The sequence below is a fragment of the Choloepus didactylus genome, chromosome 27 (genome assembly GCF_015220235.1).
Source record: "Choloepus didactylus isolate mChoDid1 chromosome 27, mChoDid1.pri, whole genome shotgun sequence".
NCBI classification, from domain to species: domain Eukaryota; kingdom Metazoa; phylum Chordata; class Mammalia; order Pilosa; family Megalonychidae; genus Choloepus; species Choloepus didactylus.
Genome location: NC_051333.1, coordinates 17,791,158 through 17,796,581, shown reverse-complemented (window position 1 = coordinate 17,796,581; position 5,424 = coordinate 17,791,158). Strand labels below are relative to the sequence as shown.

The 5,424-nt window shown below is 38.9% G+C and overlaps 1 pseudogene; it reads left to right on the top strand.

Annotated features, from left to right (window-relative positions):
• Nucleotides 1–2,100: 2,100 nt before the first annotated feature.
• LOC119521184 lies at nucleotides 2,101–4,338 on the top strand (annotated as a pseudogene).
• The last annotated feature ends 1,086 nt before the right edge of the window (nucleotides 4,339–5,424 follow it).

Sequence of the window (5,424 nt, the reverse complement as noted above, 5' to 3'; positions counted from 1 at the left end):
CCTAACCCTCAGCAACGGGCAGGGTCCTGACAGGGGGGCTGGAGTCGGCAAAAAAACGAGACAGACACCTTGTTGTGTCTGGGTACGAAGATGGAATCTCCGACCAAGCAGAGCATCAGAGCTTTATGTTTATAATTTTCTGTAACATACGCACTAGCATTCAGGCATACAATACTAGAATAGTTTGGCTAAATTTCAGACACTATTTATTCTTACACAGTGATCAATGGGCTAGCAGGGACAGACTCCCTGAAGCGTAGCAGGACACAGTGTTCGGCACAGGCATAGCAGTTCCTATTATTTAGTACCAAGCAACCTATAACTATTTTTTGTGTTCATGTTTTAGAGTCTGTTAATCATTACCTTTTTATTTCTTCTAGCTAACTCTTTCAAAGCTTGGGAAGGGGGATTTTGAGCAGAAAGGGTGACCCATTGTTTTCTAAGAAAGGAGCAGGCATTTTCACTTACGCTGACGCTAATGCAGGGTAAGCTGCTGGCTCATTAATGTAGCTAGGTGTGGGAGCATTCCACCCCCACAGAGCCCAAAAGACACCAAATGAGAAAAAGAGACAGTATGAATATAAGAAACATATAAGAGACAGCATAAGAAACAAATTCCTTTTAGGCAGGAGTCATAGGCGCCACTCTATGCTCCGCCTTGTAGAACGGTCACCACATGTACTGAAGGCCCAGGGACCGTGCCACTAGGCCGACTGCCGGGTGCTGAGTTGGCTGCCCACAAAATTCCTGGCCAGCTCTTGTTTGCACCACTCAAAATCACAGCCTTAAGCAGCTTTGGTGTTTCCAGAAGTTCACTATTTTCCATGATGTTCTGGGGTAGGACTTTATTTTCCCTGCTGAACTGAACCTGAGACAAATGAAAATAGTCACAACACCCTAAAATAGATTTTCCAGAGACCTGCAAGTTCCTACAGAAGATTGGCTGAGGATGGTATGTCTAACAGTGCCCCTAAAGAGGTCAGACCTCTCCACTAACTGCCAAGTCTGCCAGCTTTTGACTACTGTGGGGGAAGGAGAAGCAAAACTATTTATTGTAGAATCTAGATATGGACACGTGGGCGTTCAGTGTCCTGTTCTTCTCATTTTTCTGTATGTTTGGACATTTTCAAAGTAATGCTGGGAAAACAGATAAGATGCAGGCGTAAGTGCCCTGCAGAAAAAGAGAGTTAAGTATGTAGAGTGATGGGGGTGCTCTTCTGTAAAGAGTAGTCTTACAAGTTGGCACTTGAATACAGGTCAGAACGAAGTCAACCAGCCATGCTTAAATTTTAGGAAAGATCTTTGAAGGCTGCGATTTTGGGGAACAGTATGCTTGACAGGTTTGAAGAACATCCGGTTGGTCAGGGAGGTAGGGCAAAGTCAACTAAGAGGAGAAGGTAAGTGATGAGGTCAAAAAGAGGTAGTTCCAGACAAGTTCATGAAAGGTCTTGGTAGAACACACAAGGACTTTGACTTTGACTCTAAATGAGAGGGAAATCCAGTGGAGGATTTTAAGCAGAATGGCACAATCTGACTTACTTTAACAGGATTGCTGTAGATGCTGTATTGGGTATGGAATATTAGGGCAATAGTAGAAAAAGGAGACCAGTTAGGATAGAGTGTTGTGTTAATCCAGATGAGAGATGACAGTGGCTTGGACAGGGCAGTAGATATACAGGTAGAGAGAATAAGTAAAAATCTGGGTGTATTTTGAGGCTAGAGATGAGAGGATTTGCTTTTAGCCGTAATGTCCTCATCCTTTCAATTATTGTTTAGTTGGTCTTGGGTAGTTTCTGGATATCTGTATTTTTTTATAAGTTCCCTGGCTGATTCTGATTCACCTCTGGTGCTTTCACCTTCCTTTATAAGCTCTCCTTATTTTCTCTTGTCTAATTCCTTTTATTTTATCAAATTGTAGTGCAGTGTTAAGAGCTGATTAAATTATTCACTATTTTTAGTTTGTCACTTCTACCTGAGAACTTTCCTTTCTCCTGCATCATAAAATAACCCCTGTTCTCTTTCTTGTTATCTTGTAGAGTGGCAGTCCAGAAAAGAAACCAAAAATTTATCTCCAAAGGAGAATAGTTATGAAATTAAGTCATTGCTACAGGAGATATAAAAAGACTTACAAGCTGTAACCTTGAGTGCACTGGGTTCAAATATAATAGAGAAATCAAATGCCAGAAGGAGAGACAACAGGAGATTCAGGAGGGACACTTCAGACAAGCATTAAAAACCTCTGAAGAAAGGTCTGCTTCCATTCATCACATGCTGCCTACAGCACATCAGAGAGTTCATACTGGAGAAAAATCCTGTTGAATGCAAGGAATGTAAGAAAGCTTTCAGGTACCAGTCATACCTTGTTCAACATAAAAGAATTCACAATATAGAAAAAGACTCTGAATGTGGGAAAACCTTTAATAGTAGATCGGATTCAGCATCAGAGAATTCTTGACAGCAAAAAATGGTAATGAAAATAAGAAATGTGCCTTTATTAGTGAAATTACTGAACCTCAGAAAATTAATACTAGTGAGAAACCCCATAAATGTAAGGAATGTGGGAAAACCTTAAACTCGAATTCACAACTTAGTCAACATCCAAGGATTCATATGGGTGAAAAACCCTATAAATGTAAGGAGTGTGGGAAGGTCTTTCCATCTACCTCACAACTTAATCTGCATCAGAGAATTCATACTGATGAGAAATACTATGAACGTAAGCAATGTGGGAAAGCCTTTATTCATCCCTCACACCTCTCTTGACACCAGTGAATACATACTGGTGAGACACCCCATAAATGTAACAAGTATGGGGAAGATTTTTGTTCTGACACACAGCTTAGTCTTCGTCAGATAATTCATAATGATAAGAGATGCCATGAATGTAAGGAATGTGGGAAGGCATATAGTTGTGCCTCACAACTGATTCTACATCAAAGAATTCATATTGGTGAGAAACCCCATAAAAGTAAGGAGTGTAGGAAACCTTTTCTCTCTGATTCACATCTTATTCAACATCAGAGTATTCATACCAGTGAGAAACCCTGTAAATGTAAGGAATATGGGAAGTCCTTTCATCGTGGCTCAGAACTCACTCGGAATCAGAGAGCTCACAGAGGTGAAAAACCCTATGAATGTGGGGCATGTGGAAAGGGTTTTAATTGGAGCACAGAACTTACTCAACATCAAAAAGTTCATACTGGTGAGAGACCCCATAATGTAAGGAATGTGGGAAGGCTTTCATTAGAAGACAGAACTTACTCACCAGGAGAGAAGTCATAGTGGTGAAAAACCTATGAATGTAAGAATGTGGTAAGGCTTTTGGTCGTGGCTCAGATCTTAGTCAACACCAGAAAATTCATACTGGGGAGAAGCCCTATGAATGTAAGGAATGTGGGAAGGCCCTTTATTTGTGGCTCACACCTTAGTCAACATCAAAGAATTCATACAGGACAGAGGAGTGAATGAAGAAATGTAGGAAAACTCAAAACTTAGTTGACATCAGAAAATTCATACTGGTAAAAAACAAAGCAAACCAAAAACACTATGATTATAAAGAATGTGGGAAAGCATTTGAGGCTATCTTATTGAATATCAGAGCTCATACATTTGGAAACTCTGAATATCAAAGTTCATATTGTGGATGTAAGGCCTAAAAGGCCTTTATTTAAGAGGAAGAATCTATGTGACACTTGTTTCTCATGAGAAACTTTGTAAATGTTAGGAATAGGGAGGGATTTATTTGTGTCTTAGAATTTATGAAACAGCAGCGATCAGTAAAAAAAAAATTTAAAACTCCATTAATATGAGGAAAGTGGGGAGACTGTTTCTATGGCTCAGAACTAACTCAACATTAGGGAATTCATAGCAGGGAGAAACTTAGGAAGGCAGTGTATATGTTAAGAGATATTAACCATTCAAACCTTCCTCAATATTAAGGACTTCACAACAAAGACCCAATAAATAGTATTCTAGGAAACCTTCACTTGTCATTAGCCCTTTGGGAAATCAGAGGTTCATAATGTAAATTTCTTGTATATGGGACACCAGTTTTCTTTAGTAACAAGTTGTAACAAGTTATCTGATATTTCATATGTGAGCAAGGCTACATTAATGTTAAAAATGCAGCAGATCCTTCCAGCCCACTTAAATCCTGTTAAATATTAGCAAGCTCATTCTCTAGAATTCACCAGAACTGAAACAAAGTGGGAAAGAATTTAACCAGTGTTTAATCTTTACTCACCCTCACCATTTTGACTTGTTTCATATAGGGCAAATTGCATAACTATGCCTAAATTTTCTCATTTATAAATTAGTGATACTATCACTCTATTTCTTAGTAGCATTGTGAGGATTAATGAAATTAACACATTTGTATCCTTTAGAACAGTGTCTGGCTTATACTAATAGTGTGCTAATTAAGAATTGCTTTTATTATTACTTTTTGTTATTATTTCATAATTTTGTACTATTAGAGATCATATGAGAAGAACGCTTTATGTGTGCAGTGAATATAGGGACATCTTCCATCACCTTTTTTCTTTATTGAATATTAGATAATTCCTTTTGGAGAAAAATCAAAAGCTGTGAAGCTTTCATTTATAGCTAATCCTTCTGCTTCATTAGGAAATTCATAATGTAAAGAAACCCAGTAAAATAACTAAGAGTCAGTTGTTCTAAGATCAGCCATTAGAAACTTAAGGGGAAGATTTAGATGATTTATTAAAACCTTCCGAACAATGAAAGACATGCACCACAATCTCTGATCTCTGTTCTAGACAATTGGAGAATAACAAAGTCCTGGTCAAAATCCATTTCTCTACTAGGAAATTTTGAATATATCATATAAAAATTCTTATGTTGAAAAGGAAGTAAAGGCAAATTACCATTAAGAATAAGTGACACAAACATTAGGACTGGTAGTTTGATGTGCTGAGCCCTCCATCATGGGACTTGCCCTTATGAAGCTCATTACTGCAAAGGAGAGGCTAAACTTGCATATAGTTGTGCCTATGCCTAAGAGTCTCCCTCTTAGTACCTCTTTGTTGCTCAGATGTGGCCCTCTCTCTCTCTAACTGAGCCACCTCGGCAGGTGACCTCACTGCCCTCCCCCCTACATGGGACCTGACTCCCAGGGGTGTAAATCTCCCTGGTAACGCAGGATATGACTCCCGGGGATGAATCTGGACCTGGCTTCATGGGATTGAGAATATCTTCTTGACCAAAAGGGAGATGCAAAATGAAACGAAATAAAGTTTCAGTGGCTGAGGGATTTCAAATGTAGTCAAGAGGTCACTCTGGTGGCCATTCTTATGCACTATATAGATAACACCTCTTGGTTTTAATGTATTAGAATAGCTAGAAGTAAATACCTGAAACTACCAAATTCCAACCCAGTAGTCTGGACTCCTGAAGATGATTGTA